Here is a 10,911-nt window from a genome sequence, read left to right as displayed (position 1 = left end):
CAAGTGGCAGGGACTCTCTTTCTGGTCCCTTGAAAGTTCCATGTAGCTAATATTGCTCTGGGCATAGGCAAAAATGAATGGAGCTTTTCTTGTGTTTTTTTTTCATGTTGCAGGGTACTCCACAGACAATACTAAGTGAGCACCATGAAATGATATACATTTGACGAGGAGAAAAATGGGACTGTCCCTTTACCAAAAAAACCTGTCTACTACTAGAAGCTCCAACAGTTCCTCCTCTAGGATTCAAAAGTGTCCTGAGATGTGGATTTGGAAGATCTCGAGTTGTGCTCCCTGGAAATAATGTCCCCTGTACAGCAAACAATACAAACACGGAAGTCCACCGGCTGAGCGCTAGGCACATTTTGCAAAATCACCCTGTCTGGTAATTCAGTATAAAAGTCAATCGCTGTGTTCACCTTGTTGTCTGCACCATTGGGTGGAGCACAGTGGAGCTCTTCTCTTGCATGCTACCTGAACTCCTTGCGCAAACAAACCTTGTCAATTTTATCTAAAAATATATTTTGACCATATATGTCTACACAGCACATGCAGCATGCATGTATGTATATTTATAAGTTGCAGGTATATGGACATATAGACATGTAGATATGCAATTTGAATTATGAGAATCTTCCAAATACCAGGACTATGCTACTCGGGCACATATTCGAGAGCAATATGGGTTTTCTTAAGACGAAGAAAAGACGAGCGGAAAAAACTTATACACCAGATACGACACATTAAATATACATTTAAAAACTTAAGTATACATTACTTAGTTCTTTTCTTACCCCAAATCTATCTACCTCACAGCTCTTCTCCTGCTCTCAGATAATGGTCAATAACTGTTACCAAAAACCTACAGACTTAAACATTTTTCCCATAGCTCACAATTGTATTGGTCAAGAATTTGGGCAGAATTTACTCAGCTGGATGATTTTCTGCTCAATATGGCATCTACCAATGTCACCTGATCACTTAGCCAGCAGATGGATGGCCTGGAGGGCCCAAGATGGCATTATTAACATGTCTGGCACCTTGGCATGGAAGACTGGGGATAGTAAGCATATAAATAGTACCCCCAGAATGGCATCCAGATAGTCGGGCTTCTCAGAGTTTCTAGGATGATCAAAAACATAGCAAGCTGAAGCTACCAGTCTCCTAAGGTTTATGCCAAGAAGGCAACAGGTTTATACCACTTTTGCCATATAAACTGATCAGAGTTACACAAATAGAAAAGTCTACACAGACACAAGGAGACATAAGCCCACCTCAATGAGAGAGCTGTCGAAGATTGTGTGTATCTGTAATCTGCCATATGAAGTACTGGAAACATGCTTGTCTAATAAGTAAGAAAATGAATGAGTTTCTGCCTGGTTTGTGATAGTCATCCTTGAAAAGAGATAGAGGACTGACTCTGAAATAAGTAGGGGGCACAATCAGGGAGACAATGCAGGCTGCAGAAATCACAATAGAAAACTTCCCTCATAGCCTCCTGGCATTATTATTATTAAAATATAGCCAGCCTGTGGTAGTGCAGGCCTTTGGCTCCAGCACTCAATCTCTGTGAGTTTGAGGTCAGCCTGGGTTACAGAGTGAGTTCCAGAAAAGCCAAGGCTACACAGAGGAACTTTATCTTGAAAAACATATGCATATGCACATGCGCATGTGTTATTATTGTTGGCACAACAATTCTGTTTTAATTCCAAAAATCCCAATACAATTTACCACAAAAGATATCATAGACAATTTTTCAAGTAATTGCTTTACATTTGTTCCTGAGAATTGACCTAAAACTTGATGTGTCTTTGACTCATTAGAGTTTACCTTATTCTTCTCTGTCTGTTGGTTGCTGTATGTTTAATGGAATGGGGTCTTGCTCAGGTTGGCCTCAAATTCCTGGGCTCAACAAACTCTAGTCTCAGCTTCCTAAGTAACTAGAAGCATATACCACCATGCCCAGGTTATCTCATTTTTTTAATTTTGGACCTTAAGTGTGCTTTCATTTTGAAAATATTTACTATATTAACATTAGTAAGGTAAAATACAGATTCTTTTTCTTGAATTCTAAGTGTGAAAGTTGAGAAAGTGTGTTCAAAGAGAGTTGAATATGCCAGTTCTCACATTTTTAGAAGGAATACCCACTACACTGATGAATGAGGAAAGATAACACCAGGATAAAGTACAAATGAAACATCCGGGCATTGCTGATAGCAAACAAAATGGTACTGCCATTCTGGGGATGCATTTGGGAAGGTTCATCTATGTTAACTCTCCAGGGACCTCAAACTCCTAGAGTCAACATCAACAAAACTTTCTGTTAAAGGACCAAATAGGAAATCTGATAGGCTTGTGAGTCACACTCATGCAGCTTCTCAACTCCGTCATTGAATGACAAGCGTTTCAATATAATTTTGCTGGTGAAAACAGCCTTTTTTAAAAAAAAAAAGAAAAAAGAGACATATTGAAAAGCCAATTTTGATTCCTGGGTCTGGAGAAATTAAAATGTACATCTACTCAAAAACCTGTACGTAAGTTTTTACAACAATTTTTTATCTAAATAGTTTTTTTTTACCTGTATCTTAAGTGGGGGATGGCATGTGTGTGTTTGTGAGGGACACAAGAACACATGTGTATACATATACATGAAAACCCGATGGCAACAGCAGGTACATCCCTCAGTCATGCTCCACCTAATTGAGACAGAGTCTCCCACCACAACTCACAGATGTAGCTCAGTCGGGTTGACCATCCAATAGTCGACGGTCCATACTCATGCTCCTTCCAAAAATGGGGATTATCAGCATGAACCACTGTGCCCAGCTTTTAATGTGACTGCTAGGAATCCCACCTCAGGTCCTCAGTGAGTTCAACCTCCCTACACCTTTTTTGTTTCAGTCAAGCCCTGAAGAGATTGGGTAATGTCCACCCACACTGCTAAGAGCCATCTGTTTTACTTGGTCCACCAATTCAAATGCTAATCATTCCCCAAAATACCCCTAGACGCACCCAGAAATAACATCTAAAACAAACATCTGAGCATCCGTTACCCAGTCAAGTTGACATAATTATCTAATTGCCAATCATCTTCGCAAAACCTTTGTGTTTGAGAATTTGATATGTGACACATTTTGGATTAACTCTTGCAGCCCACAATTAGGAGGTACATTGGTAATTAGCTGGGTTTTCTGGTCTAAAGACTGAATATTTCAGCTCCTGGTCAGCTGGTGGAAAATGTGCACATGCCTCCAGTGAGAGGCTAAATTTACCTTCTTAGCAAGGATGATTCTGGGTGTAGTATGGCCATCACAGGTAGCAATCTGACAACAAGGGGTATCTAGTCTAGAAGCTACTTATTCCATTTCCAAATTCTGTCGAGAGCTCCTATCTGACAAGAATGAACTTAAGTTTCAAAGGCACACCAAATTACTCTGGGTACAAGCTGTCACTGAGGCAAGAGTCTCATCATGTCAGGCAGAGCTCTGATCCCATCATCCTTCTCCCCTTGCCCTTTAGGACAACCTGCTTCTTGTCAACAACAGTTGATTCCCCAGCGTTCTCCTACTCAATCTAAAAAGCTGGGGTGAGCCAACTCAGGAACTTCATGACTATGTCAAAGCCAAGGAAGTAGGTCTATGTAAAGCACTTGACCTGTTTTCTAGGGGACATGATTCCTCCGGTGAACACACCAGATCATATCCCGGCTATAAAGAGGTGGGATAAGTTAGCAAGTCCTCTGGGGATTTCTGTTGTGGTTTCTTCTCCAAACCAAATCCAAAGATGCACACAGTGAATGTGGAGGCTGAAAGGTTCAGGGCTTTCATGCTGGGGGGACGGGGGGAGGGCTGGGGGCACTGAAAAGAATTGTCCTTTGGGATACTAGACTTAGTAAAAATGTATTAATGCCATGGAAAGACAGAATGGCAGGGGCTGTGAGGGCTCAGGCCCACATAACAGAGTATGGGTTTCTTCTAGGTATCAGAAAAAGGAGGAGGCTTTTTGCCACGTGGCTGGTAATTAGTCCATGATGGCCTGCTATTAGTCAGGCTGCCTCTAATTCCTGGGCCTGGGAGAAGGGGAAGAAGGAACGAGGATGAGGGTCAAAGTCTGGGAGCTTAGGGCCTATAAATTTCCTTTGGGAAAGCGAAAACTCAGGTGCCTGCCGTTCTCCTGGAAGCCAGGCACCTGGAGAGTCTGTTAGAGGGCTACAGATTCAGAGACAGGCTCTCTGTAGGTGTCCATCTGTCCCTGGAGCAGCAATGATCACAGAATCAAATATGAGAGTGGAGGTTGAGAGAGGTGCAGATGGGCAAGATCTGACTAGCATCTGGTCTGGAGTCTGGGTACCTGGGGCGCTCTTAGAGGATTACAGATTCACAGAAAAGCTCTTGGTAGGGGGCTTGCCATTTCTTTCTCAGGAGCTGTGAGGATGGGGAAAAGCTACTGCAGGTGGTGGTAATCTGAGTAACCCCAAAGCCTAATGGGGTGACTGCCTGATAATAGCTGCAGCCATATCCCAGCCCTATAACGCCTTTTCTGTCTTCCAGAAATAGTTCATGTACCAGCATACATAAGAGACTGTCTAGGCAACTTGGTGGCTGTGTCTGCAGTAGAACCCTGACCACGTCTAAATCCCAGGGGCAGCAAGGGACATGCCACAAAGATCATCAGCCAGCAGCTTCCTTAAGAGGGCTGATGAGTTTTTGGATCTTTTGCCATTGTCGGCCTATCAGTTCACGGGTGCCTTGTTTACTTAATTTCTTGTGAATTTCACATCATGCATCCTCAATCCCACTCATCTCCCTGTCCCTACATTTCTGCCCTCTGCCCTTGCAACCTGACCCCAAAAAAGAAAACAAAAGATAAAAAATAAAGATTAAAAAAAGAAAATCTCAGCTGGGTGGTGGTGGCGCATGCCTTTAATCCCAGCACTCAGGAGTCAGAGGCAGGCGGATCTCTGTGAGTTCAAGGCCAGCCTGATCTACAAGAGCTAGTTCCAGGACAGGCTCCAAAGCTACAGAGAAACCCTGTCTTGAAAAACAAAAGAAAGAAAGAAAGAAAGAAAGAAAGAAAGAAAGAAAGAAAGAAAGAAAGAAAGAAAGAAAGGAAGGAAGGAAGGAAGGAAGGAAGGAAGGAAGGAAGGAAGAAAATCTTGCCATGGAAGACGGAAGCTGTAGTGCATCTTGGTGTGTCACACAGTGTACACTTTTGCCCAAACGTCTTTACTCAGAAAAGTAAACTGCAATGAATCATTGGTGTGGTTTAAGGCCTCTGGCTTTTGCTCCACTGTCAATACTGGACCCAATAGGACTCTGGGATGTCCTATTGTTTTCCCGTGTCATGGAGATCCCACAACTTTGGTTCTACAGGACACTCCAGTTGGAGCTGGCCCATTCAAAGGTCTGAATCTGGGCCCGGATGGTAGCTGAGCTGGTCAGCCTGCCCACTCTCCTGCACCCACCAGGACCACCAGGGCCAGCTCTCCTTCCAGTGGCGGCTGGCAAGGAAAGAACCTGCTCTCCTGCACTCAGGCCCATGGCCCAGCTCTCTTTGCCTGTTTGGGGTGGGCAGCTGAATATGGTTTGTTAGTGCTACTGGGCACCCACATTCTGCCCCATTTTCTTGATTCCATGTGGAACTTGTATTAGATAACACCAACTGGACATGGTGGCACATGCCTGTACTCCCTACATTCAGGAGTCCGAGACAAGAGTTGGTGGAAGGAGGCCAGCCTAGGATGCATAGCAAGATCCTGTCTCTAAACAAACAAAACAGGGTTAGAGAGATGGCTCAGGGGTTAAGCCAGCTTTTAGTCCTCCCAGGGGACCAGAGTTGAAAGGTGTCTGTTCTAGCCACTTTCCCATTTACTGACTTTTCTTTGGGGGATTTTTTTTCCAGCTCTTTATATATTCTGAGAATGAATCTCATCAGACGCCGTTAGCAAAGATTTTCTTCTATTATATAGATTGGTTTTTCTATGCATAGTTTTAATTTAAGTCCGTTTGTCACCCATGCTATGCCTAGATCTTGAAGCATTTCTTCATTTTCTTCTAACAATTTCAAGGTTTTAGGTCTTAGAGTAAAGTTGTTTTATTTAGTCACCCATTCTCAACAGGCCAAGTTTGGTCTTCAGTATATATCCAGGTTGCTTTTTGTACAGAATGAGAGATACAGACCTAGCTTCAGGCCTTTATTGATAAATGCCCAGTTTTTCCAGCACCATTTATTAAAGAAGCTTTTTTAATGTTTTTGACATCTTTGTCAAAAATCCAATAACTAGCATGGTGGTGCTCAACTTTAATCCCAGCACTTTGGAGATAGAGGCAGTCAAATCTCTGTGAGTTCTAGAGCAGCCTGGCCTATGTAGTTCTAGGACACCCAGGGTTATATAGTGAGATCCTGTCTCAAAAGAAACAACAAAGTATTCAAAAGCCCCAAATCATGGGGGGACAACTCACTCAACCGCCACAGATCCTGTCTGTGAAGACAACACACACAAATTAACATTTTTTTCTATATGGAAAATAATTTCTCAAGGCATGATGGTACAGACCTAGAATCCCAGCACTCAGGAGGCTAAGAAAGGGGAGTTGTGAGTTCAAGATCAGTCTAAGATCCCTAACAAAGTACAAGAGCACCATTGTAAGCCCCTTGAGCCACAGTGACCTGGCCCCTCCTCCGAGGACCTCTAACTGCCAGGTTCCACCCACAGAACACTCTAACTGCCCTAACAGCTGGACCCTGCCCCCACCCTACAGAGCAAAAAGTCTGATCTCTGGACATGAACTCCCACCAATCTCCACCCTGAACAGTTCCACTCCCTTCCCAAGAAACTCTGTATTATAAGCCCTCTGTTCTGTTGCTGTTGTTTCTTACTCAAGCAGAGGCAGCCACCCTCCTGGCCTTTTTCCCTCCCAATAAATCTCTTATGTGAGGTTTGGTGTGCGGTGTGACTTTGTGGTATTCCTTGGTGATGGCTCAGGTACCCCTGAACACATCCTCCAATTTGGCATGCCATCCCTCACAGCTCCTGGGACATCAATGCTGGTACCACTTCAGGCTCAAAATGTCCCAGTGAGTGGCATATCTGTCTGTTCTTGTCTCTGGCTCATTCGCCCTGCCCTCTTCTATACAACCAGGGCACATCTCTTTTTCTCACGGCTAACCCTGTTCCTAGGGCCAATGTTAGTCATATATTTTTTCTCCTAGCGACCTGCCTTCTCCACCTCCTCAAGAAACAGATTCCTGAGGTCTCCAGGATGGCAGCGAACCGATTGTTTCTTCACCCACACCTCCCGCTGAGCATGGGCCCTTCAGTTCACAACCGGCCCCTCCCCACATAGTGCCATGCCTGCAGGACGTGAACCAGCGCGCATGTAACCTAGGTGTCTGGGATGTTTAGGTGGAAGATCCACCTCTCTCTCTCTCTCTCTCTCCAGACCCCACCTTCAGAAAGCCTGCCAAGTGGTAGCTCCTCCCCGTGAGATGTTCAAGACCACGTGTATGGGGTATTTAAGACCTGGACCCTAGATCTGCCACATGAACTCTCTCCTGCCTTTCCTGAGAGTCACTTGAGAGTTGTTTTGTTCTATTTATTAAACCTGGTTTTATTAATTTGTCTGGATTTGGCTTATTGTATTGGCAAAGAAACTCACAACAGAAGATCAAAAAATACTTACATTTGGCTTCACCAACAAGCCAGGATACCTTTTCATCTGAGTTGTAATACTTACAACAATTATAATCCTACTGAGAAACCCTGTCTCAAAATATTATATATATATATATATATATATATATATATATATATATATACTCAGCAACTTATAAACTAAATACATTACATATGACTACCAAGTCTTTGCCTAAAAGCCTGAATTAATGATTCCTAAAATTATTTCCATTTTCTTTCATTGATAAAGACTATCAGGGTAAAATACTTGATCAATATAACCGTTACAGGTTACTTTATTTCTAAATAGCCTAAAAGCAGTTTTCCCACAAGTGAACAGTGATGGTAGATCTTAGCAAATAGGTAAGGTTTTAATTAACACATAATTTATTTTACCCAACTATGATGGTTAAGTTTTTATTTATTTGTTTGTTTTTGGTTTTTGAGACAGTGTTTCTCTGTGTATCTCTGGCTGTCCTGGAACTCACTCTGTAGACCAGGCTGGCCTTGAACTCACAGAGACCCATTGTTGTGGGAGGTCCTTCTGTACATGTGTTACTTTTATTGATTGATGAATAAAGCTGTTTGGGCCAAGGGCTTAGCAGAGTAAAGCCATGTGGGAAATCAGAACAGAGACAGAGAGAGAGAGTAGGTGGAGTCAGGGAGATGCCATGTAGCTGCAGAAGGAGACAGATGCCCTGGAACCTTAGAGGTAGGCCACAGCCCTGTGATGATACACAGATTAATAGAAATGGGTTAATTTAAGATGGAAGATTTAGTTAATAAGAAAACTGAGCTAATAGGCCAAAACAGTGTTGTAATTAATATAGTTTCTATGTGATTACCCAAGTCTGGGTGGCCAGGAAATTAATAGCAGTCTCTGCCTACAATCTACCTGCCTCTGCCTCTCTGAGTGCTGGGATTAAAGGTGTGCCCCACCACCACCTGACTGTGGTGGTTCATTTTACGTCAACTTGGATAAACTGTGATACCTAGCTATTCAGCAAAGCACTATTCTAAATGTCTGTGTGAGAACTGGAAGGGTTACTATTTAAATAAACAAACTTTCTGAAAAACACATTTGGCTGACTTCATCACATGATCCAAAGGTTTGTTTGTTTGTTTGTTTGTTTGTTTTTGTTTTGTGAGACAGGATTTCTCTGTAGCTTTGAAGCCTGTTTGGGAACTAGCTCTTGTAGACCAGACTGACCTCGAACTGGATCCAAATGGCTTTTTAAAAAAACTGAGGCTGGGCATACTGGTGCATGTCTTTAGTGCCATTCCAGCACTTGGGAGACAGAGGCAGGCGAATCTCTGAGTTCCAGGACAGCCTTGTCTCCATAGTGAGTTTCAGGACAGCCAGGGCTACATAGAGCAATATGTCCTAAAAATCAAAACAAAACAAAAAGAGGCTGAAGTTTGGAATGGAGCAAAATTCTTGATTAGCATGTACAAGGCCCTATGTTCAACACAAACAAAACCTAATAAATGCCCCTAAAGTCTTTCTGTAAGAAGTCTTCCTGGTGAGGAAGAGCAGCACTAACTGAACAGGTGCAGGACTTATATAGAGCTTCTTAGGGGTGGGGTTTTCCCAGAGAGAAGAGGGATTGGTTAGTCTTTCCCTGCTCAGGGATTGGCTAGTTTAGTTGGTCAGGGGCAGAGATGGCTGATCTCAGAGCCAAAATTATTTTCTTTCACTGGTCTTCTTAAGCTTTTTGGCTCTAGTTTGGGGGCGATGGCATATTTCTTTCACTGACTCTGACTCTAGGGACAAAGTGTGTTTCTTTGGCACTGGTTTCAGAGTCAGGACATGTTTCTTTGGTTCTGGGTTCTGAGCTAAAGTTCTTTCACTGGCTTGAGTCTCAGAAACAGGATGTGTTTCTGGCTTCAGAGCCAGGGTGGGTTTCTTTGGCTGACTCTTTTACCTTACATTCAGCCTATACTACCTGCAAATTGTGAATTTACTAGCTTCCATAACTATACACAGCAAATTGTTAAACCAGTTTCTATGTACAAACAAATAATCATACACATACACACATGTGCCTGTGTGAACACACATACTTTATTGGGTGTTTTCTTTGGAAAACCTTAACAAAATCACCAAATTGTTCTTTTTGTTTGGAGATTGGGGAGATTGGGGCAACTTTGTAGCCCAGGCTGGCTTCAAGTTTATGATCCTCCTGTCTCAGCCTCCTCAGTGCTAGGATTGCAGTTGTGTACCACCATACCTGGCTACCAATAAAAATGTTGACATAGAAATATAATACTAGAGTAACCAAATGCAAATTTTTCTCAGATCTTTAAGTCCACCTATGTGTTGGTGTGTTGCCCTTAGTATTCATAGGAATACAGTATGTATGAAATGAACAATAGCAAACATATCTAACAAGAACCTATATTTATTTACTTTCAAGCACTATGCTAAAAACTATTTTTCCTTTGTTCACCAAGTTAATTAAATCCCTTCAAAAAAGTAATTCTCAGTCCCTATTAAAGAGACAAGAAAATTGAGGCTTAGAGTTGAAGGGTGCTGTTCAGTCACACATAACTACACAGTAAACTAAACCTCAAAGGTTGGCGGACTGGTGAGAGGCTCAGTGACTAAAGGCACTTGCTGCCAATCCTGACAACTAAGTGCAACTTCAGGACCCACATGATAGGAGAAGAAAACCGAGTCCTGGAAGTTGCTCTCTGACCTCCACATCATGGCACGTATACATAAATACATAAATAACTTTTTTGAAAAAGGTATTTACAGTTTGAATATGAAATGCCCCCCCCTCAATAGCCTTATGTCTTAGGGGCTTAGTAGCAAATTGATGGGGTTTCATGAAGGGATTGGATATTGAAGGCTCCAATCTAATCAATGGTTTAATCCTTTGATGGATATTAGGATATTAGGAAATCACTGAGAAAGAATGGTGGTGGTGCATGCTTTTAATTTGAGCACTTGAGATGAGAGACCCAGTGTAGTGAAAAAATTAAAAATGCTGCAGGATCCCTGGCAGCAGTAGGCAGCAAAAATGCTATAGGTCTCCAAGCAGTGGTAGCGGGCCATGTGGCAGGCAGGCAACAGTCCCTGAGAGCAGCCAGTCCCAGGCAGAGACAGCTGCCCAAACCCGAGTGGTGGCTGGTCCCAGGCAGGGAGACACATGGCAGGCAGAGAAGAGACAGAGACATGGATAGGCATGCCATGCAGAGTGATGTTGGATATTTATTCAAGGGGTTATGGAGGG

This window comes from Microtus ochrogaster, chromosome 1, assembly GCF_000317375.1.
Source record: "Microtus ochrogaster isolate Prairie Vole_2 chromosome 1, MicOch1.0, whole genome shotgun sequence".
In the NCBI taxonomy this organism is placed as follows: Eukaryota; Metazoa; Chordata; class Mammalia; order Rodentia; family Cricetidae; genus Microtus; species Microtus ochrogaster.
This window is presented reverse-complemented; position numbering follows the sequence as displayed.